General features: G+C 48.8%; 2 pseudogenes across 1 annotated transcript; both read right to left on the bottom strand.

Annotated features, from left to right (window-relative positions):
- Positions 1-756: 756 nt before the first annotated feature.
- LOC144306721 (eukaryotic translation initiation factor 4E type 2 pseudogene) lies at positions 757-1,932 on the bottom strand (annotated as a pseudogene).
- Positions 1,933-10,218: 8,286 nt separating this feature from the next.
- Positions 10,219-14,412, bottom strand: LOC144306726 (carboxylesterase 3-like; annotated as a pseudogene). The gene is made up of 6 exons (XR_013373820.1): positions 14,353-14,412; positions 12,704-12,851; positions 12,148-12,161; positions 11,684-11,831; positions 11,460-11,538; positions 10,219-11,354 (listed from the first exon to the last, which is right to left on the bottom strand). The product of XR_013373820.1 is annotated as a carboxylesterase 3-like (transcript).
- Positions 14,413-24,547: the final 10,135 nt, after the last annotated feature.

The raw sequence follows: 24,547 nt of genomic DNA, 5'->3' as shown, positions 1-24,547 counted from the left end.
TCCCGAGTCTCTAAACCCCTGATCCTTGAGGCTCTGGTAATGGCCATCCCATGTTCTGTCACCTGATCCATGGGATTCCAAATAACAATCACAGAGTGTTCAGAATGTCTGGGCTTCTCTCAGTCCTGGTCATTGTTCTAATGACTACACCCCAGCATTCTAGAAACAACCATTCATGTTGTAACAGTGGATACTCTGTTCTCAACATTTAGACACTCAGGGTGGTAGTTGTTATTTTAACATTACTTTTTTTTTTTCAAGATTTATTCACTTATTTGAGAGAAAGAGAGAGAGAGAGAGAGAGAGAGAGAACACATGCCTGTGAGTGGGGCAAGAGGCAGAGGAAGAGAGAATCTTAAGCAGACTCTGCACTAAGTGCAGAGCCCTTGGCAGTGCCTGGTCTCATGATCCTGAGATCATGACCTGAGCTGAAACCAAGAGTTGGTCACTCAACCAACTGAGCCACTCAGGCATGCCCCCTCCCTTTTTTTAGCGAGAAAGAGAGAGAGAGAGAGAGTGAGCACCTGTGAGTGTGTATAATGGAGGAGGGACAGAGGGAGAGGGAGTGAGAGAATCTCAAGCAGGCTCCACACTTAGCACAGAGTTCAGAGTGGAGCCCGATGCAGGACTTGATCTCACAACCTCAAGGTCTCGACTTGAGCTGAAATCAAGAGTTAGACACTCCACCAACTGAGCCACCCATGTGCCCCAGTGGTTATACTTTTTAATTCTTAAAATTTTTTTAGTTTAGCACCATTTATTAAGTGATCTCAGCTGTTGCTGTAGCTGCTGCATATTAACCTGTTCTTAAAACATAAAATGCTCTTCCAATTCCTCTTGTCCAGGACAGAAGGATCTTCCAGGTAGCATGCCAAAAGAACAAGAGACTCCGATGATGCCAGCTTCAATGATGGTGCCATCCAGAGAGGGAGAGGGTCATGGCACATTCAACCTCGGCTTCCAGAAGTTTTGAAAAAGGAGCCTTTGGGGGCCCAGCCTGCCTGGCATTTTGATGCTGTCGGTGTGGGGTTTGTACTCCATAATGGTGTTGGGAGGTAGGTGAAGCACTCGCTGAAGCATATCCCAGAGGTGGGCTGTAGTTGCTTGGTCACTGGCAGTCTTATTCCATATTGAAATAATGTCCTCCTGCAACAGGACAGAGACCACAGCCCCACAGATCTCCTCCCCAACCATGAACTGTTCCTCCAACATGGTCAGGATAATATTCTCCAAGCAATGGGATGCCAAGCCCTTCCGCAGTGGAATAATCCCCTTGCCACCATTTTTATTTGCATCATCCTCCCACGTGGGCTTAATTCCTTCTTTGAAGAGATGGAAGTCACTGTGGCCTGTCAGGTCCCCGGGACATACCATGTGGCTATAAAACCTCCAGAACTGCTCCATAGAGGCAAAGGTGCCCATCTATTTGATATTTTGTTCATAGCTGTGTGAGCTAGTGGGATGACCGGGGGTTCTTCTGGAGACCAGAAAGTAGAGTTGTACTACAGGGGATGCTCTGCTGGCCCAGGGACAACAGCCTTCCTCTTACTGCTGCCCTGACTTTGGTCTTGTTCCGTTTTTTCCTTCTCACCATCTTTCTGTGTGCTGTTTTCTTCATTCTGATCATGGTCCCCACTGTCATCATCTTTCAGTGAGTCGAACTTGTTCATCCTCTCACTGCCACCGTCGCCACTGCCTCCGGTTGTACTTTTTTAATATCAACTGACACCCAGGTTCTCATAGTAGACATTTTTCTTTTTAAAAAAATGATATAAAAAATGATATCATTTATTTATTCATGAGAGACACATAGAGAGAGTCAGAGACATAGGCAGAGAGAAAAGCAGGCTCCATGCAGGGAGCCCGATCTGGGACTCCATCCCGGCACTCCGGGATCATACCCTGAGCTGAAGGCAGACGCTCAACCGCTGAACCACCCAGGCATCTCAGGTAGACATTTTTCTAACCCAGATGTTTATCAACTGATTGTTAATGATTGCCATTGAATATTCAGGACAGTGGTTTGGTTACTCAATGGTCTGAGTAAATAAATACATTTGTCCTGGGTAATTTCCCAAGCTCAGGGCAGCAAAGGGCAGTCATTATCTCAACATGCTCATGCAACTCAGTATTTGAGCCCTGCTAGAGGTTGCAATAAATTCTGGAACATTAAAATTGAATATGAGCCTGTGACCTCCACATCTTGAAACCCCTTCTGCAGGGAAGGCTTGGATATGCCATGTGGGCTTGTTCTTGGGTTCAAGCCCCAAGTGAGAAGCAAGAGCTCAGGGTTCATTGAGGATGGTGTGTGTGTATATAAGAAAGAAAGAAAAAATGAACTGCTCCTCGCACACTTTTGGGAGAACCCAGTTCTCCAGAAGGTCCTGGGGCACACCAGTGAGCACCTCCTCCTATGAGAGAGCCAAGAACAGCATTATCAGTGCCTTAAACACCATCTGGGCCAATTACTTCATTATATGGGTTTGGAAACTGAGGCCCAGAATGGATCCTTGGCCCACTTATGGCCACATAGTGCACTCTTTTTAGTGAATTGTTCAAACCCTGACCCAGAGACAGTCATTGGTCCACTTCCCTCCTTAGGGTCTGCCCACCTTCCAGAGTGTAGTCCTTTGGCTGTTATGCAGGAGCATAGGTAGTGGCATTTCTGATTCCTTCCCAAAGCTCTGGGAGCTTTGGGGAAGTGAACCTATGAAAACCCACAGGAAGAATGAAGAAGGAGACTCCTAAGAAGACATTGATGGGTGTCTTCCCCACATGCATCTATTTTTTTTGGAGGGTCCCATATTTGGTAACCACTGGAGGTTCCGTGGTGTGCAGGGCACCTAGAAGAGAGGAGAAAGATCACCCTGGCCCCTGAAAGAACTCTGGCCCATCTGCATCAGCACCAATTGCAGCTTGAAGCTTTTCACAATTGTGTATTTGCCCATTTTTTCTGTGTTTCTCTCAGTATTTTCTCTCTCATTATTTGATTCAATATTTCAATGCTATGTTGGTAGGAGCATAAAGGTTCATGTCTGTTATATGAATTATTTTTCTGTCATTTAATGTATCATTTAATGTCAATAGCATTGTGTCATTTATTTTGATTCTGCCTTTGTCTGATATTGGATATCACCATACCTCTTTCTGATTGCTAACATTTACCTGGCACACTTCTGGGAAGAAATCACACATATATGGACATTTTCATGCATATGCCTACTCTCATTAATACTCATGTGTACAGACAAATCCATACATACATAGATACATGAGAGCATACATACATAGATACATGAGAGCTTTTTACAATTTTACAACAAAAATTGCAGAAATACAAGAGGTAAATGCATTTGTATACATATGTATGCATGTAAGAGCAGTTTTATAAAGGTCACAATGTATCCATATGTAGTGTACATTCACATATCACACACAGGCCCACAGACACACTACTAGCAGATTTACATCTTAGCCAGCTCTTGGACTAAATATGAATTAGACCAAGTTGAATTCAACCTGTACCACATTACCTGGATTGTCCTGAAGCCTGGGTCCAGTCATGATTGACTAGCCAACAGCTATGACTTACAGATCCTTTATTATAACCTGGCACTGTGCCAAACACTTTACATTGACCATCTCACCTCATTCTCCTAAAAAATGGAGAGGGTAAGTGTTATTATTACTACACGATACAAATGTGGCAATGGAAACTCAAAAGGTTATATAACTTGCTCAAGGTCACACAGTGAGACTCTCCTCAGAGTCCTGCTCTAGGTGGTGATATTTTACTGTTCTCACTCCAGACTCTGGGGGCACCTGAGCATGCAGCAAAGTACTCTACACCCCTGAACAAGAGCTGCCATGGAGTGGTACTCATCCCAGCCTTGCTATCCAGAGACTACAGGTAAGCACTTATGAAAATACTCCACTTTTTGAGACAGCATAAAATGTTAATTAAATCGGAGAGTTACAACTTCTACCCAAAAAATTAAAAATGATGGCACCCAATTCTCTCAAAGATACAGTGAAAAGGACATTCACACATGTACTGTTGGTGATGGATAAATTGATACTTTCCTTGGGAAAGTAATCTGGCACAATGTGTAACAGCTGTGTTCACATGCTTTGACTCAGAAAAGATTCAGAAACTCATTAAAACAAGGACTTTTTCTTAAAAAAAAGAGGGGGGGGGTGTCTCAGTGGTTGGGCGCCTGCCTTTGGCTCAGGTCGTGATCCTGGAATCCAGGATCAAGTCCCACATCAGACTTTCTGAGAGAAGCCTGCTTCTCCCTCTGCCTGTGTCTCTGCCTCTCTCTCTCAGTCTGTGTCTCTCATGATAAATAAATAAATAAATCTTAAAAAAGATAAAACAAGGACTTTTATGATCTGTCGTCATATGTACCATAGTGAGTATTGGAAGCATCATTTGTGTCATAGGACTAGACCAAAAAATTATAACTGTATACTCAAATAACAAACTGCTTATGACAATATTTTAAGTGAAAAAAGCAGAGTAGAAAAGTGTATACATGCTAATATTGCAGCACTATTGAGTCTTTTTATGGCCACATCAATAGGAGTATGGAGTCCTGTTTAGGGGAGGTGACAGAGCTGCTTGTTTCTTCTGCCTAGGATCTGACGAGATTGGTTTACCTGAATGCACTAAGCATGTGTCATTCAAAGCAAAGGCCAAGCTGGGGGATGAAGGACAAGGGAAGGGAGTGGTAGAGAAGGCAGACAGGACTGTGAGTCCACCTGCCAGACCAGGGGCCAGTCACATATTGACTCCTCCACTCAGCTGTGCAGCAACTTGGCTGGTTCTTTTCTTTCTTTAAAGATTTTATTTATTTGAGAGAGAGTGCGTGCGCAAGTGGGGGTGGGAGGGACAGAGGGAGAGGGAGAAGCAGACTCCCTGTTCAGCAAGGAGCTGACATGGGGCTTGATCCTAGGACCCCAAGATCATGACCAGAGCTGAAGGCAGACCCTTAACTGGCTGAGCCACCCTGGTGCCTCACAACTTGGCCAGTTCTGTGTGGGCCTTAAGGTCTAGTCCTGCCAACACCTGGCTCTACTCTTGCTACCTCTCCCTGTGGAGGGTACAACCTTTCATCTGGTCCATATAGGGAGGGGTTGGGTCAGGCCAAGCACCTCAGTAGGGTGTAGGACTCACATAGGCTCCTTCCAATGTTCACTGGGGGCACAGGTGACGTCGAATGGGGGTAGCTGGGTCAGCTTGGTGGCCTTGGTGCTACACTATTTTAGGATTAAAAATCTGTGATTCTGATATGTAGCACTAGGTGGCTCCTGTCCTGAGTCACGCAGCATCCTGTTTTTTGAAGGGAAGACCGAAGCCCCATCTGGTCCATTATTGGGCTTTCCACACAAACAGACCTGTCTGACAAGTGAGGTGGAATGTTCTTAGAGGCCAGATCACAGGGTGAAGTCACAGTCTCCACCCTGTGCAGAGAGGAGCCTTGCTTGGAGCTGGCCTGCAGTTGGGCCTGGGGGGAAGGTAGAGGTCACGGTTCTGGACCCGCCAGGGTTCTGTTTTTTGTTTTTTTTTAAATAAATTTATTTTTTATTGGTGTTCAATTTACCAACATACAGAATAACACCCAGTGCTCATCCCGTCAAGTGCCCCCCTCAGTGCCCGTCACCCATTCACCCCACCCCCCTCCCTCCTCCCCTTCCACCACCCCTAATTTGTTTCCCAGAGTTAGGAGTCTTTATGTTCTGTCTCCCTCTCTGATACTTCCCACACATTTCTTCTCCCTTCCCTTATATTCCCTTTCACTATTATTTATATTCCCCAAATGAATGAGACCATATAATGTTTGTCCTTCTCCGATTGACTTACTTCACTCAGCATAATACCCTCCAGTTCCATCCACGTCGAAGCAAATGGTGGGTATTTGTCATCTCTAATGGCTGAGGAATATTCCATTGTATACATAAACCACATCTTCTTTATCCATCATCTTTCGATGGACACTGAGGCTCCTTCCACAGTTTGGCTATTGTGGACATTGCTGCTATCAACATCGGGGTGCAGGTGTCCCGGCGTTTCATTGCATCTGAATCTTTGGGGTAAATCCCCAACAGTGCAATTGCTGGGTCGTAGGGCAGGTCTATTTTTAACTCTTTGAGGAACATCCACACAGTTTCCCACAGTGGCTGCACCAGTTCACATTCCCAGCAACAGTGTAAGAGGGTTCCCTTTTCTCCGCATCCTCTCCAACATTTGTGGTTTCCTGCCTTGTTAATTTTCCCCATTCTCACTGGTGTGAGGTGGTATGTCATTGTGGTTTTGATTTGTATTTCCCTAAAGGCAAGTGATGCAGAGCGTTTTCTCATGTGCGTGTTGGCCATGTCTATGTCTTCCTCTGTGAGATTTCTCTTCATGTCTTTTGCCCATTTCATGATTGGATTGTTTGTTTCTTTTTTTTTTTTTAATTTTTATTTATTTATGATAGTCACAGAGAGAGAGAGAGAGAGGCAGAAACATAGGCAGAGGGAGAAGCAGGCTCCATGCACCGGGAGCCCGACGTGGGATTCGATCCCGGGTCTCCAGGATCGCGCCCTGGGCCAAAGGCAGGCACCAAACTGCTGCGCCACCCAGGGATCCCCTGTTTGTTTGCTTTAAATTCAATTTGCCAACATATAGTATAATTCCCAGTGCTGATCTCGTCAAGTGCTCTCCTCAATTTCATTGTTGCTGAGGATTTCATCCTGTGACTACACCACGACATGTCTCCCGTGGTGAACATACGGACACATTCATTCAGTATATGTCTACCAAGCGGAATTCGTGGAGGGATGTGGAATTGCTGAGTCACAGTGTTGTGGCTCTCAACTCGAGAGATAATGCCAAGCAGTTTCCAAAGAGGTCGTACCAGTTTCACTCCTACCAGCAATGCACGGGAGTTCTGGTTGATCCAAATCCTGGCCAAAATATTGGTTTTATCAGTCTGTTTCATATCAGCTTTCCCTTTTTCTTCAATTGCTTTATTGAGAAGCTTGGACCTGAGCCTGCTATCACTGAATGCCTGGTCCAGTTGGGAGAAGATCGAGGAATTCCCACTGCCCACCTGTATTTTTCAGGTCGCCCTAACATAGTACCGTCCCATCCCTGACTTCAAAGGTCAGGGATACCTTCAGGCCCTCTTGCTGCTGCCTGCAATGCTATCCCATTCCCAAAACTCTGGCCATGGCATTTACAGGGCCACTCTCCATGCCCAGCCTGAGACGCAGGAGTGCCTTCAGCTGGCCCCATGGGGGTCTAGGGGTACCCTGCAGGAATGAGGTCCTGAGGACTCCTGAGGACTGACTTGGGGTGAAGCTCTGTGAGGCTAGAAAGGGCCAGGAGCTTCACTCCTGTTTCGTACGAGGGTCACAGAGAGCCTGACAGGGGCTTGGCCAATCACACTGAGTCAGATTCCTCCCAGCCTTTGGGTGATGACTTTATTTATTTTTTTATTTTTTAAAGATTTTATTTATTTATTCATGAGAGACACAGAAAGAGAGGCAGAGACATAGGCAGAGGGAGAAGCAGGCCCCTCACAGGGAGCCCGACATGGGTCTTGATCCCTGGACCAGGATCACACCCTGAACTGAAGGCAGACGCCCAACCACTGAGCCACCCAGGCATCCCGGGTGATGACTTTAGACAAAGCTCGTTCTAGACATGAGGGCACATTCTGGAGAGGGAAGGATAACTTAGAGGCCAGTGGACTTAGGTATGAGTCTGGCTCTGTCATTGTATGGCCTTAGACAAGGTACTCTCTCTTCTGATTCTCAGTTTCTTCATCTGTAAAATGAGGATCCACTCAGGACCCTAAAGGACCATTGAGGACTACAGGGGACTGTCCAGAGGCCTGAGGGAGAGGATGGATGCCACTAAACCTGACACAGAGGAGAAGTTAGCAAGTTTCCTCGTGAGTCCTGACCAGCTGATTGCTCTGTGCCCTGGGCCCGGCCAAAATTGTAGTCAAGGGAGCCATATGATTCAAAGGATGGTATGATTTGAGGCTGTGTCTGGATCTGTGCCAGAGAGCATTTACTGAGCATTTGCTGTGTGTCAGGCATTCTTCTGGGCACTTTACAGCTAATTATCATTCAATGCTCACAGCAGATCTATGAAAAGGGACATGATCATTGCCCCCATTTTGTAGATGGAAAAATTAAGAAACAAAGAAGCTAAATAACTTGTACAAAGATACAAATTTAGTAAATTGCATAACTGAATTGGAGCCATATTAGGGTGAGTGTATAGATACGTGTGTGTGTGTGTGTGTGTGTGTGTGTGACTGCCTGTGCCTGTGAGTAACTAAGTTTGGCACCGGGTATGTACACACTTGTCTGTGTCTCCTGGGAGCATCTGCCAGTACCTTGTCCAGGTGATCCTGCAGTAACCCCTGGTGCACACGCACATAGCTCATGTGGCCCTTCCTATGACCCCAGCCCAAGGAGGCTTCTTGGGCCCACCAGTTCCTTCCCTGCAGGACCTGGCCTGAGTTTGTGGGTGCCCCCTGCCTTGCTCCCCTCAGCTCTGTGTAGCTGCTGAATCCTCAGGGCAGGGCCGTTATTTGGTTAAGGACGCTCTGGCAAGCAGGGGAGGGGGGTTTGATGATCGACGGCCCAGGGAAGAGAGAATAAAAAGGATTGAAATACCAGCAGCAGCCACCTTGTATGAGCGCCTCCCCCCACCTCCACCCCTGAGCCCCTGGTGTGGTGCCAGGCCACCCCTCCTTTCCCGTGTGGAAAAAACCGTAGAAGCTGGGACATGAGAGAGGAGAGGGAAGGAGAGAATGGTCCAAGGCCCACCTTCCAGAGCCCTCTGGTGATGGTGACACCAAAGCTGGGAATGGTCCCTCCCACCCATGACTCCCAAGTGTGCTGCTCCCTCAGGCCTGGAGAGGAGGCCTCTTTATACATCCCACATGGTCAAATCAGGATCCTTGAATCCCAGCCTGGGCCTGCTGGCTTCCAGGCGGCCCCTGGAGAGTCTTCCTTCCCCTTACTTCTGTGTCCATCAGTCAGCAGGTCTATCCGTCTACTCTAAATCTAGAGCCAACCAGTGCCTTCCACCTAACTGGAGGCCCACACTGGTCCCCTCCTTGCTCTTCCAGTCCCCGCTCTCACTACCGCCTCCAACCGGTTCCTGTTACCCTCTGGTTAACACCGTTCCAAGGCCCTTCATTGGCCTCAAGTGCAGTCCACACCCTTGCAGTCCACAAGGCTCCTCAGAGTCTGGTCTTTGCTGACCTCTCCAGCCGTTATTTTTTTATTTTTATTTTTAAGAAGACTTTATTTATTTATTCATGAGAGAGAGAGAGAAAGAGAGAGAGGCAGAGACACAGGCAGAGGGGGAGAAGCAGGCTGCCTGTGGGGAGCCCTATATGGGACTCGATCCCAGGCCTTGATCACGCCCTGGGTGGAAGGCAAGCGTTAAACTGCTGAGCCACCCAGGGGTCCCCTCTCCAGCCTTTAGAACTCTTTCCTCAGTAGGTTTCAACCTCCAGGCCTTCGTGCCTGCTCTTCCCTCTGCCAGGAACATTCTGTCCTGCTGCTCCCTGTTGTTCGGGTCCACTGCTCTGGCCTGCACACTGGAATAATCTCTGCTCTCCTTTTTCAGCTTAGATGTCCCTCTTTTCCATGTCCCCCTGCAGGGCTGGCCTCTACCTCTGTGCCCCTACAGCCCTCTGTGTCCCCAGGGGAGGGCTCTGATTGGGTTTGTTGATTTGTCAGGCTCTCTCCTCGCTTGTGGGGCCAAACTGCCCCCATGGAGAGAAGGGGATGGGATGGGAGGCCTTCAATGCCAGGGGAAGAACTTGGACTTGCCCTACGGGTGGCAGGGAGTCACAGGGAGCTTTTGAGCAGGCAAGTGGCATGACTTGAGCCCCTTTGGCTTTATGTGTCTCCCCCTATATCCCCAAAATGGATCTCCCTGAACAGCTCTGATCCCAATTACAAGTGCTTTTCATGTAACCCTCAGCAGACAGGAACTTAGTCTGACTGAGAAAGGATATACGTGGGATTGGACCTGTAGAAGGAGAGAGTGGTGGCAGGTAAAGTCCTTGTGATATGTATTAAAATCTAGATATTAAAAAAAATAAAATAAAATCTAGATATTTCAAGGGAATGGTGCACTGATCCTCAAAAAAAGAAATGTTTGCTCCCACTCAAAAACCTCTGGTTCCTTTTTACCTGTCGTAGCCTGAGTGGGTAGGCCTCTTCTTTTCTATGGGACAACAGCCTGACTGATGCAATAGTCCAGACACCCTCCCCAACCTGTTCTCCTGTGTCCTGGTAGATACTGTGGGGGCTGTGCTGAGCTCCCCTAGAAGCTGGGGAGGGGAGGGAGGAGCTGGAAGGGGAGGGAGGAGCTGAGCCAGGCCATAAAGGGTTGCAGCACCAGAGCTGGGAAATTCACATCTCATATCCTAAGAGGCAGGGCTCTGGCCTGGCTGGATTCTGTTCTGTCTTGTGTCTGGGCAACATGGAGAAAGGGACCTTCCTCAGTCTGAGTCAGGCTTTTGGGGGAAATTGCTGCTTTGGGGGCTAAAATATGTTCTAGGCTAGATCCCCCAAGGTCTCAGGACTTCCCTCTACCCCAAGACTGACTTGACCATTCACCCTTCCACCAATGAGGACTTCTGTGCAGGGCTGAGCATAGCTTTGGTGGCTGAAGATCCTGGGTTCACATCCAACAGCCACCATTCACATACTCTCTACCTTTTACTGCTCATCAAGCATCCCTGACTCCAGGTCCTGCCCAAACCTTCTGGGTGAGACGCGGAGTGGGGTCAGGCTGACTTCCACTCTCAGAGAGGTGAAAGAGACACAGACACAGACAATGCTAGCCTGGCATGGGCTATGCTGTAATGGACACAGACTCAGGCTCAGAGAAGGCAGGGAAGGCTGCTTGGAGGAGTGGGGGGTCTTCTGGGGAGCTAGAACCAGCCACAAAGCAAGGAGGAAAGGCACTTCAGGAAAAGGGAGTTTGTACAAAGGTCCCTGAAGTAGGTAGCAGGTGGCATTTTGACAGAGCACAATGCCAGTCATGGAGGGGCTGCTTCCTTAAGGGACATGTCTATACATCAGCTCGGTTTAAATTAAAGTTTCTTAGCAGAAGAAGCTGTGTCTCTGCCACCCCTCAGAGCTCATCCTGCCCCTTCCTGCCCTTCTGCATCTGCTGCAGCCAGATCTTGGCGGGAAATGTCTCTGTCCAAAACCGCATTTGGGCTTCTCTTCGCTTCTGGCCAACTCGTGGCGTCAGGCTGATTTCCAGGTGTTGCCCCAACTGATTGGATGAGGGCCAAGGAGGCAGCCCCTCACCATTGGGGTCCCTGGATGGGAGGAATGAATGAAGGTCAAGGCCTCTTGCGTTATCCCCTAGAAGATCGGAGTAGTAGTATAGGCCCAAAGGCAGGTGTGCCTGCCTGCTTACTCACCCTGTCCGGGCAAATTGAGTCCACTGAGCCATCATGGTGAGGCTCAGCTGCTTCTCTTCCTCTGTAGCTTCTGGAAAGGCTATTGGAGGAACAGACCTGGATCAGGGTCACGTGGGTCCTGGAGAGAACTCAAGGGTCCCCTGTGCTGACTGGAGACCTGTGTGCCTACAAGCCCCACCCTAGCCTGTTGCAGCCCTGGGGATTGCATGTCTGCCTGTCCTTACCCTGCAGGGAGCTCTCATCCATGAGGAAGTGACCCCCAAATATGAAGGCAACCTCAGCCCCATGGTCAGCCCTCACCCACGCTGGCTTGATCTTCACAAAGGAACTGGGTCAATGCTGGAACTCATTAAAAAAAAAAAAAGGCGGGGACTTCAGAATCTGTGGCGAGAGAGCTGCATCGGAGTTAGGTACCCTCAGCCTGACCAGGTCCTGCCTTTGGCAGGACCAGCTTGTAGTTATACCAATATCAGTACCAACACCGATGACAACATCATTATAAGCAAGCATTTACTGAGCATTTGCTGGCTGTCACCCACCATTCCATGCGCTTTATTTTTTATTTAAAAAAAGATTAAAAGATTTTATTTATTTATTCATAAGAGACACAAAGAGAGAGAGGCAGAGACAGGCAGAGGGAGAAGCAGGCTCCATGCAGGGAGCCCGACGTGTGACTAGATCCCCGGACTCCAGGATCACGCCCTGGGCTGAAGGCAGCGCTAAACCGCTGAGCCACTCGGGCTGCCCTTCATGCGCTTTATGTGTAATCGTTCATTTTATCCTTCTGAGAACATACAAATTAGGTTGTTACTGTCGCCATTTTACAAATGAGGAAACTGAGGCACAGAGGGGCTAGGTATCTTGCCCAAGGTCACAAAGCTAGGAGCTTGGAGCTGTTGTAGGGCTGTGTCAGGGACTAGCTACCAGGTGTGGAGGAAGCAATACTTTTCTCCCAGGAGAAGTGCTGAACATGGGAAATATCACTCATGAGTCCAATAAATTCTTCAGAATTGGTGATGGGTCCTGCTGGGTGACATTTGACAAGTCACTGCACCTTTCTGAGCCTTGGTTTACTCACCTGCGGAGTGACCTGCCAGAGTCACCTCTCCTTAAGGTGACACTGCATCCCAGAGAGGAAGTGGGGAGTGAGGGTAGCAACAGGGTGTCAGGCCATGTCTCCTGTGATAACCCAGCTCTTGGGCTGAAATGGAAAGGGTGGGGCAGGTGAACGGGGATAGGCTCACCTTAGAAGCTTCTAGAGAAATTCAAGTCAGGCAAGTTCATGATAATGTCAGCCAGAAGTTCCTGGAAGTCGTCGCGTCTGGCTTCTGCATCAGAACTGCTGCCTAGGTATTCATCTGTGATGCTGGGCATCAGCTCAGGGGGCACATCCTGGGGCAGGAGGCCAGGGTCGGGCCTGCTTGGGTCCCATAGCCCCAGAAGACCCTCTCAAGAAGTCCCACACCCTCCAGCATGGCCTTTCTTTCTTTCTTTCTTTCTTTCTTTCTTTCTTTCTTTCTTTCTTTCTTTCTTTCTTCATGTTTTATTTATTTAATCATGAGAGACACAGAGAGAGGCAGAGACACAGGGAGAGGGAGAAGCAGGCTCCCTGGGGGGCAGCCCGAAGCAGGACTCGATTTCAGGATGCGGGATGATGCCCTGAGCCAAAGGCAGATGCCCAACCACTGAGCCACCAAGCACCCCCAGCATGGCCTCTTTCATACTCCAGGACTCAAGTGTCAGGGGCCCCTGCCTCCCTTGGGGGTTCTAGAGAGTGGGCAGAATAAGTTCAGATCTGGAGTCAATGCAAGCTGTGATTGCTGCTTGGCTATGTAATCTCAGATAGGTTGCTGAGCCTCCCTGGAAGTCAATTCCTGCCTGGCAGGGTTGTGTGGCAGTCTACCTGAAGTTCCTAGCTAAGGGTTCTGGTCTCAAGCGATTGATTGCCCAGTAGAAGTTAAGCAGGAAGTTAGTGAAAGAACAAATCCTGGGGGCTCCCCAGAGCTCCAGAGAACAGTGATGAGGTTGATAAATGGGAAGGACTCTGGAGGTTCCAAAGAAGGAAGGAAATATTCATAGCTTGAGTACCTTCTAAATACTAGCTTCCTGGTAGACTTTTCAAATACAGCATCCAGTTTCCTTGGGTGGGAAGTATATATCCTCATTTATATTTTTATTTTCTTTTAAATATTTTATTTATTTATTCATAGAGACACACACACACAGAGAGAGAGAGAGAGGCAGAGACACAGGCAGAGGGAGAAGCAGGCTCCATGCAGAGAGCCTGATGTGGGACTCGATCCAGAGTCTCCAAGATCACACCCTGGGCTGCAGGTGGCGCTAAACTGCTGCGCCACCGGGGCTGCCCTATATCCTCATTTATAGATGAAGAAATAGGCTCAAAGGGGTTAGGCTAACCGTGGACAAGGAACCAGGTTTGGGACTGGACTTCAGGTCCAAATGGCTCCACATATGAAAGGATGATCTTAACAGCTGAAGCTGCCTCTGCCCTTTGTTTATCATGGACCTTGAGTCTCAGTTTCTTCATCTGTAAAATGGGGATAATGAAAGTTTCTATTTTACAGGGCTGTAATGAGGATTGATGGGGATGACTGCCTGTCCTACCACTCAGCACAGCACAGTCTCTGGCACATAGTATGGGCTCAACAAGCTGCAGCCTACGGTGATAATGATGATGATGATCTTCCTTTGAGAAGCACACTGACTCACGTCCAAGTGGATTTCTAGGTGAAATTACAAGTCAGCAGTTGGACCAAGGGGTTTGGCAGTGTGGGGGTTGCTGTGGGGGATGGAGGGCAGGAGGAAGAGGAGGGTGCCCTACTATTCTGGATAGGATACCCACTGGACTACCTCTTCCTCCCTTTTGACTTACCAGATTGGCCAAGTAGTGTCTTAATATGGCCAATATATCCTCTGGGCTCATCTGTCCCATCTTTTCCAGCAAACCATGGACCTGTGGGGATATTGAATTCCTCTCAGCACAGCCTCATCGCTACCCACCCCCCTACTTACAACCATGAGCAGACGAATATGCCTGGCCCTGGGAACAGAGCCAAGTGTGGCCAGGTAATGTAGCAGGGCCCATAGGGGAAGTTAAAATGTTGCCTTTATTTTATTTTTTTAAGGCTTTATTTATTTATTGATGAAAGACAGAGAGAGAAAGAGAGAAAGAGAGAGAGAGAGAGAGAGAAGCAGAGATTTAGGCAGAGGGAGAAGAAGGCTTCCCACAAAGAGCCCAATCTGGGACTCCATCTGGGACTCCAGGATCACGCCTTGAGCCTAAGGCAGATGCTCAACCGCTGAGCCACCCAGGGATCCCTAAAATGTTGTCTTTAAAGTGAAATGTTGGGTTTCCATGTTACAGGTTTAAGGGCACATTCTCTGGGTTCAAATCCCACCTCTGCCACTCACTAGGTGCATGACCTGGGCCCATTACTTGAACTCTCTGTGTTTGTTTCTTAATTCATGAAAGAGGAATGACAATAACCTGTCTCTAGGATTATGAAGACCAGAGGCGGGGCAAGATGGCAGAAGAGTAGGGTCCCCAAGTCACCTGCCCCCACCAAATTACCTAGATAACCTTCAAATCATCCTGAAAACCTACGAATTCGGCCTGAGATTTAAAGAGACAACAGCTGGAATGCTACAGTGAGAAGAGTTCATGCTTCTATCAAGGTAGGAAGACGGGGGGAAAAAGAAATAAAGAAACAAAAGGCATCCAAGGGGGAGGAGCTCCCGAGAAGCTGGGCTAAGGCCGGGGCGAGTGTCCCCAGGACAAGAAAGCCCTGTCCTGGAGAAGCAGGAGCTTCACCAATCTTCCCCGGCAGAAAGGCGCTAGCAGGGAGTTGGAGCAGGATCCCAGGAGGGGCGGGGATGCCCCCAGGCTCCCAGGTACACTAACAGAACACCTGCGCCCCGGGGAGAGCGTGCCACACCCCGCAGCCGAGCTCCCTAAAGGGCAGCAGCGAGCCCCGCGGGCCGGGGGCAGCTCGGAAGGGCTCGGTCGGCGGCTCCGCGGAGCGGGCTGCGCGGCCCGGAGCGCGATTCCAACAGCGCAGGCCCGGGAGCCCAGGGCGCCAGGGACACAGCCAAGGATCCGGCCTCCCCCCGGGACAGGCGGGGGCGGGAGGGCCCAGGACAGCAAGGACGCTCCTGCCGCCGGCCGAGCTGAGCAGATCAGCGGCCCCGCCCCTGGAGCATCCAGGCTCCTGCGGACTGAGAGCTCTGTAGCCACTGCGGGAGCTGACTCCAGGGCTCCAGAGCTGGCCGCCGCCTCTGTTGCTGTTCCTCCTGGGGCCTCACAGGATAAACAGCCCCCACTGAACCTCACAGTGGCCTCACCGGATAAACAGGTTAAACATCTTTCACTGAGCCCTGCACCAGGCAGCGGGCTGAGCAGCTCCCCCAAGTGCTAACACCTGAAAATCAGCACAGCAGGCCCTCCCCCAGAAGACCAGCAGGGGAAAAACAAATTATTGACCAAGCAGCACTGGAAAGTTCCAGGGGAAGTCGAGGGATTTACAGTATACAGAATCAGAGGATACTCCCCCTTCTTTTTTGTTTTTTGATTTCTGTTTGCTTCCCCCCCCTTTTTTCTTTTCTTCTCTTTTTTCCCTCTTTTTTTCTCCTTTTCTTTTTCTTTTCTTCTTTCTCTTCTCTCTTTTTCTCCTTTTCCCAATACAACTTGTTTTTGACAACTCTGCACTGAGCAAAATGACTAGAAGGAAAACCTCACCTCAAAAGAAAGAATCAGAAACAGTCCTCTCTCCCACAGAGTTACAAAATCTGGATTACAATTCAATGTCAGAAAGCCAATTCAGAAGCACTATTATAAAGCTACTGGTGGCTCTAGAAAAAAGCATAAAGGACTCAAGAGACTTCATGATGACTGCAGAATTTAGATCTAATCAGGATTATGAAGACCAAAGTAGCAAATACAAGGATGCTGACACTCAGTAAGCACTCTGGAAACATTAGCTATTGAAGTTAGTTTCATGGCTACAAGCCTCCTTGTTAATCTTTGTGAAAACAGGAATAGAAAACCCACAGATGAGTAAACACAATGAGTGTATACCCAAGGGGGGAATGTTAATCAGCAGTAAAGATTAAAGGACTAAACTAAAGGCCACAATAGCTAAAGGTACAAGCCTCTTAAAAATAGTCTACAAGCACAAGAGACAAAAATCAGTTGTGTTTCCATACACCAGCAATGAACAATATGAAGATGATGTGCAGAAAACAATTTCATTTACAATAGCATCAAAAATAAAATACTTAGGAATCTATTTCTTTAACAAAGTACAAGCCTTGTACATTAAAAAGTCAAAAACATAATTGAGAGAAATTAAAGAGGATCTATGTAAATGGAAAGACATTCTATGTTCATGGGTTGAAAAGCTTCTTGTTGAGATAGTAATACTTCCTAACTCATCTATAGAGTCAGCATAATCCCTATCAAAATCTCAGACACTTTTTTTTTTGCAGAAATTGACAAGTTGATCAGAATTCATATGGAAATGCAAGGGACCCAGAATAGCCAGAACAATGGTTAGGGATTGATTTGTAATCCCCCCAAAAGATATGTGCAGTCATAACCCTCAGTACTTCAGAATGTGATCTTATTTAAAGACAGGACCTTTAAAGAGGTAGTCAAGTTAAGATGATTACAAAGGTAATCATTAGAATGGGCTCTAGTCCAATATGACTAGTGGCCTTGTAAAAAGGGGCAATTCAGACACAGAGACGGATGGTACAGAGGGAAGACAATGTGAAGACAGAGGGAGAATGCCATCCATAAGCCAATAAATGCCTGAGGCTCCCAGAAAGAGGCATAGATTTTCTCTCTCACAGTACTCAGATGAAATCAACCCTGCTATCACCTTGATTTCAGACTTCTAGCATCTAAACCTGTGCAATAATTAATTTTTGTTGTTTAAGCATCCCAGATTGTAGTCCTTTGTTATGATAAGCCTCGCAAAGTAATGCAACAATCTCAAGAGAGAAGAACAAAGTTGGAGGACTCCCAGCTCCCTGTTTCGAAACTTACTACAAAACTACAGTAATCAGGATAGTGTGGCACTGGCATAAGGATAGACGTATAAATTAATGGAATAGAACTGAGTCCAGAAATAGACTCTTAGCATTTATGGTCAATGATTTTCAGTAAGGGCACCAAGACAATTCTTTTTTTTTTTTATTCATGATAGAGAGAGAAGCAGGCTCCATGCCGGGAGCCCCACGCGGGACTCGATCCCGGAACTCCAGGATGGCGCCCTGGGCCAAAGGCAGGCGCTAAACCGCCCAGCCACCCAGGGATCCCCAAGACAATTCATCTTTTTTTTTTTTTAAAGATTTATTTATTTATGATAGACAGAGAGAGAGAGGCAGAGACACAGGAGGACGGAGAAGCAGGCTCCATGTCGGGAGCCAGATGTGGGATTCGATCCCAGGACTCCAGGATCGCGCCCAGGCCAAAGGCAGGCACTAAACCGCTGAGCCACCCAGGGATCCACCCCCCGCCCCAAGACAATTCAATAAGGAAAGTTTTTTTTTAAACAAATGGCTCAGGAACAGTTGGATAACCACATGCAAAGAATCCCCACTCATACAGAATTAACTTCAAATGAATCACAGACCTAAATGTAAGAGCTAAAACTATAACATTCTTTGAGGAAATCATAGAAGTAGGGGCACCTGGGTGGCTTAGCGGTAGAATTCTGCCTTCGGCTCAGGGCGTGATCCCTAGGTCCTAGGATCAAGTCCCACATTGGGTTCCCCACAGGGAGCCTACTTATCGCTTGGCCTATGTCTCTGCCTCTCTCTCTGTGACTCTCATGAATAAATAAAATCTTAAAAATATCATAGAGGTAAATCTCAATGACTTTAGGTTAGCAATCACTTCTTAGATATTACTCCAAAACTACAAGCAACAAAAGAGAAAATATATCAGATGTCATCAAAAGGAAATCTTTTGTGTTGTAAAGGATACCATAACAAAGTGAAAAGACAACCCACAAAATGGGAAAAAAGATTTGCAAATCATATTTATCTGATAAGGGACTTATATCTAGAATATATGAAAAGCTCTTCCAACTCAACAATAAAAAGACGATCCAATTTAAAAATGGGCAAAAGATTTTAATAGACATTTATCCAAAGAAGATATAAAAATGGCCAATAATCACATAAAAAGATGTTCAACATTGTAAGTCATTAGGGAAATGCAAATCAAAACCACAATGAAATACCACTTTACACCCACTAGGATGACCATAATCAAAATGAGAGCTAATTGAGTGTTGGCAAGGATGAGGAGTAATTGAAATCCTCATACAGGGCAGCCCAAGTGGCTCAGCAGTTTAGCGCCGCCTTCAGCCCAGGGCGTGATCCTGGAGACCCGGGATCAAGTCCCACATCGGGCTCCCTGCATGGAGCCTGCTTCTCCCTCTGCCTCTCTCTCTGTGTCTCTCATGAATAAATACATAAAATCTTAAAAAAAATAAAAATAAAATGGTGCAGTCACTTGGAAAACGGGCACTTCCTCAAATAATTAAACAGTGTTACTATAAGACCTGGCAATGCCACTCCTAGATATATAACCAAGAGAAAATAAAACATATACTTGGTGTAAAAACTTGTACATGGGGTGCCTGGGTGGCTCAGTCACATAAGCATCTGCCATTTGCTCAGGTCATGATCCCAGGGTCCTGGGATTGAGTCCTGCATCAGGCTCTCTGCTCAGCAAGGAGTCTCTGTTCCCTCTCCCTCTACCCCTCCCCCCTGTTCGTGAGCTCACTCTCTCTCTCTCTCTCAAATAAATAAAAATATTTTTTAAGAAAAACCCTTGTACATGAATGTTCATAGTAGGAGTATGCATAGTAGCCAAAGAGGTAGAAACAGGGCAGCCCTAGTGGCTCAGCAGTTTAGCGCCGCCTTCAGCCTGGGGTGTGATCCTGGAGACCCGGGATCGAGTCCCACGTCGGGCTCCCTGCATGGAGCCTGCTTCTCCCTCTGCCTGTGTCTCTGCCTCTCTCTGTGTCTGTCATGAATGAACAAATAAAATCTTAAGAAAAAAACAACAAAGAGGTAGAAACAACCCAAAGGACTGTCAACTGATAAATGGATAAACAAATTGTACTATATCCACACAAAGCACTATTTAATCATATTAAAGAAGGCAGTGCTGATACATGCCAAAACATGGATGAACCTTGAAAGCATCATATTAGGTGAAAGAGGTCAAACACAAAAACTACATATGGTAGGACTATTTATTTATTTATATTCATTCATTCATTCATTCATTCATTCATTCATTCATATTGTAGGATTCTATTTATTTGAAATGTCTAGGGGGCCCCTGCCTGGCTCAGTTGGTGGAGCATGACTCTTGATCTTGGGGTGGTGAGTCTGAGCCCCACTTCAGGTACAGAGATGGCTTGAAATGTCTAAAATAGGCAAATCCACAGATTTGCCACAATACACCAGTGGTTGCTGGGGGCTGGGGGAGGCAGGATGTGAAGTAACCGCTAACAGGTATGCGCTGCATTTTAGGGTGATGCAAATGTCCTGGAATAAGATAGTGGTGATGGTTGCACAACTTGGTGGATGTGTTAAAACCTACTGAATTATACACTTCTTAAAAGGGTAAATTTTATGGTATGTAAATTACATCTCAATAAAGTTGATATTTTAAAAATTATGGTCTGCAAATGCTGGTAAAGTTGTAATAAAACCTGTAGCCTCAAGTTATTGGCCATAGTTTAAATTGGCAAGCAATTTCACAAAGTGCTATGCCAGTGGCACTACATAAGAGGTGGAGAGGTCTCCAGAGGGGTATGAATTATTTTTCAGGACTCAGGCTTTTGCCATGGACATTTAGTAAACATCTAGTTGGCTGAAAAGTCTACAGTTGTGCCTGTATGGCTAACAAGGAGAGTGGAGACAATGCCTGTGTCAGGGAGGAGGTGAGCAGCCCCTGGAGCCACCAGTTCCTGAGAAACATCCTTGACTACAAAGTCCCAGGCACAGCATCCTGCACCAGGCAGGCTTGCCCGGGTCTTGGGAGCCAGCCAGGTTGGCTCTTTCTCACTGTTCAATTCATGGCTCCAAGTTGACTGTGTGGGGCCGGGGCGGCCTTCCAGAGTCTAGGGCACTGTTTCCCCTAAGCACTATTTTGCCATTACACACACACACACACACACACACCATGCACTGCAGACACATATCTGGCCTGGAAACTTTTACGAGCTTTGTCCTGGAGTGTCAAGATTGCATGATCCTGGCATCCAGCAAGCACCCAAATATCCTTCCTGGAGATAAATCCCAAAGGAAGAAATCAAAGGACAAAAGCTATGGACGTGAAGATGTCCACTGCCCTATTAGCTTTGGTCATAAAAAAACAGAAGGTGCCAAAGTACAGAAATTAAGGAATATTATGATGAGACCCTCCCTTTGTGGAAGGTTTTGTGGCATTAACGTCAATCACTGTGAAGAGGAGTGGAAGAAGGAGACTCACAGGAAACATGCTCAGAAGGAAAGCATGATGTTAGTGCTTGGTGTAGGGAGTTCCATGCACCTGGAGGGTACTGGAAGGCACTTGGGGCATGATCTGCCCCACTGGCTTGATACTGTCCGAAACCTGAAAGTCTCAGGTATTTAGTCTCTCAGGCGCAGAGTCATACTAACCAGTATCATAGAGCTTGATGTATAAACCAGACACCAAGGCAAGAATATGCTACAAATCAGGACTGCCCAGAAGGCTACTTAAAGCAAAAGCTTTGTCCCCAAGAAGGAAATATTTGCTTTGGGAAAATTGAGCCTGGTAACCTTAAGCAAGTCCCATAAACTGGTTGTGGGGCACGCTTAGGAGTCACACCCAGCAGGTGGTGTAGATGTGCCGGGCTGGGCGGTGGCTACCAGGCCTCTTGCTCCTTGCCCCGTCCCTTGCCGGGGTCCTGGCCCCAGACCAGCAGTCAACAGTTCCTGGCCAGGAGACCACGCTCTCTGTGTAATTCTGGTTTTGGTAGAGCCCCTGCCCCCGAGTGAGCCCCGGGGAGCCTTCTCTGCTCTGGATGGCATGGGGGAGGGGCCCTTGGTCTCAAGCCAACCCCTGGCCTGAGAAATCTGCTTTCAAGCTCTGGACCCTCGTTCCCCACTTCCCCTCATAGGCTGGCATCTCCCCGGGCGGCCACCTCGCCTGAGGAAGCCACGGAACCCCGGCGGCCACCTCACCTGAGGAAGCCACGGAACCCCGGCGGCCACCTCACCTGAGGAAGCCACGGAACCCCGGCGGCCACCTCACCTGAGGAAGCCACGGAACCCCGGCGGCCACCTCACCTGAGGAAGCCAAGGAACCCCGGCGGCCACCTCACCTGAGGAAGCCAAGGAACCCGGGCGGTACGGCCTGTGACCACTATCACATGCCCGCGGGCCCCCGGGCTGACCCCTCTTGGGGGTGGCAGCGCCGGTCACCAGAGAGCCCCCATGGATCCATACCGTGACCTGCAGGGAGGTCACGGGACAGTGACGCCCAGCTCTTGGGACACCGGCTGCCCTCCCTCCAACCCCGGGCGTTCTTGGGACCCCTGAGGCAGTTTGAGAAGCAGGCTGGGGAGGGGACGGGCCGGGCGGGCGGTGGAGGCGGAGGCCCCGGCAGTCCTCCCAAACAGGCAAGAGCTGCGGCTTTCCATTCCGCGGAAGTTTGCTGTGGTCCGTCTCTCCGGGTCCTGCGGCGCCTGCGGCCAAGGAGGAGCCCAAGGAGGAGCCCGGGGCCCAGCCGGTCCGCAGCAGCCCCGCCCCCGGCCCCGCCCCCCAGCCGGGCTACCTACCTGGCGGGGGCGCTGCGGGCACCCGCACACCCTCCCAGGACTGCGCAGGGCGCGGGCGCGGGGCTCAGGAGCCGCCAGGCCGCACAGGAGGCGGCGCGAGCGGGCTGCCCAGGAAGACGTTCGTCAGTGCCCTTCACGCCCCCCGCCGGCCTGCACCCCCCGGGGGTGTCCACCTCAGGCTGCGCGACCTCAGGCCCTGCGGGCGGGACAGGCGGCCACTGAATGGGTTCGCAGTCTCCGCAGCTGAAGGGGGGGCAAATGGACTCACTAAGCATTGGTTCTCGAGCGCCTGCTCTGTGAGCCCCGTTCTGAGCCCTTGACCCTCGGCGCCCTCACCTTCCCAGGCAGCCTGTGAGTGGGCCCGGCGATGACCTCGGCCCCTCTCCTCCCCCTCCAGCAAGTCTAACACCGCCTCTGGGCCAAACCAGTCCCCTGAGGCTGAACTAGTCTCTTCTGGGACCCAAACACGGGCTGTGGGGCTTTGGGCCTTGGCCTATCCATTCACCTTCAGATGTCTTATCTGCTAAATTAGATGTGATAACCACGTCTTTTCATTTTCTTTATTTTGATGTTCTGACATGGGAGACTTGCAGACTCCGGGGACTGTGGGCTCCAGGGCCAGCCAACAACTTCTTTCAGATGCAAACCAACCAATGCAGAGCCCAGGCTCCCAGCCACCTCCTCAGTAGGCTTCTCAGATTCCCCACTGCCAACCACTTGCCCTAATGACCCCAGGGCTGGATACCAGATATCTAGGGACAACCCCGTGCCCCAGAGGCCACTGAGAATATTCAAATTTGCCAATCCGAACCGAACCACTTAGCCCCCTGGCCTTTTCCTTCTCCCAGCAAACAGTAAAGGCTCTTGCCCACATTTCCCCCTCCTCTGCCTCTTGATAGACCCATGCTTCCCTGCATGCCACTTGTTCTAGAAATTGTGAGTAGACATTTCATGATCGTCACTTCTGTGTCTGTGTCTCACGGATTAAACGAACCATGGGTGCCCTTAAAACACAAGGACAGTCATGTCCTCCGGCAGGGCTGCTCTGGAGATCCCAGGCAACCACAAGGGCAGAGCCCCTGCCTGGAGAGGATGCACACAACCGCTGGCATTTCTTGGACCCGAGGGCTCCTTCCCTGAGCAGGCTGCCCACTCCCGCCAGGCCCAACCTCACTCTTGCCTCCCCACGTGAGTCCTCCCACCAACTCTGAAGCTCCCACCTCTGCAGGCCCTGCCGGCATATCTTACCAGTGGCCGTAGCAGGGAAAGCCAGGAGAAGACAGGCCATCCAGCCCAGGACCCTGGGCCCTATCCCCATGTTCCTCACAACTGACTAAAGGCAGAAGCGGTGAAAGGTATAATAAGACCCCTGCCCTTGGCACAACCAATCTCTAAAGGGTTATGTCATAAAACCCTAAGTGGAGGGGATCCCTGGGTGGCTCAGCAGTTTAGTGCTTCCTTCAGCCCAGGACGTGGTCCTGGAGACCAGGGATCAAGTCCCACCCTTATCTTTAAAAATAAATTAAATAAATAAATAAATAAAATGATTAATTATATATTATGTACATTTAACCTCATTTTAAAAAAGAGCATCACCTTCCGTTGCCTCTATCCTGCATCAGGGCTCAGGCACCCCCTTGGCCGGCAGGACTTGACACCAGCCCCTGCACCACGCCTATTGGCTTGCTCGTGCCCGCACCATGGTCACTGCCAGCCACTTCCTTGGATCAGTGGGGTGTGTGTCTTGCAATGAGTGCCCAGGGTCTGGTGGAGTTCACGGAGTCAGGAAAGCTAGAATTTGAACCCAGGACTACAGACCTCCAAGGGCCGGGCTTTTTGCCCTCCCCCTCCCAAATATTGCATCATCCACACCCCTGAAGTACACTCTCTGAGCCCTCCTTCCCCTGCCTGACTACCAGGCGCTAGGGCTCAGGGCTGACCACTGGCCAGATGGGGCGGTTGGTCCACTGAGGGTTTTTGTTTTTTTTTTTTAAAGATTTTATTTATTTATTTATGAGAGACACAAGAGAGAGTGAGAGGCAGAGACACAGGCAGAGGGAGAAGCGGGCTCCATGCAAGGAGCCCGATGTGGGACTTGATTCCAGGATCCTGGGATCATACCCTGAGCTGAAGGCAGGCGCCCAACCGCTGAGCCACCCAGGAGTCCCCAATTAGCCATTTTATTTTATTTTTAGATTTTTAAAATTTATTTATTCATGAGAGACACACACAGAGAGA

Source organism: Canis aureus, chromosome 3 (assembly GCF_053574225.1).
Source record: "Canis aureus isolate CA01 chromosome 3, VMU_Caureus_v.1.0, whole genome shotgun sequence".
In the NCBI taxonomy this organism is placed as follows: Eukaryota; Metazoa; Chordata; class Mammalia; order Carnivora; family Canidae; genus Canis; species Canis aureus.
The sequence above is the reverse complement of the archived record's forward strand: the minus strand, read 5'-3'. Positions and strand labels throughout refer to the sequence as shown.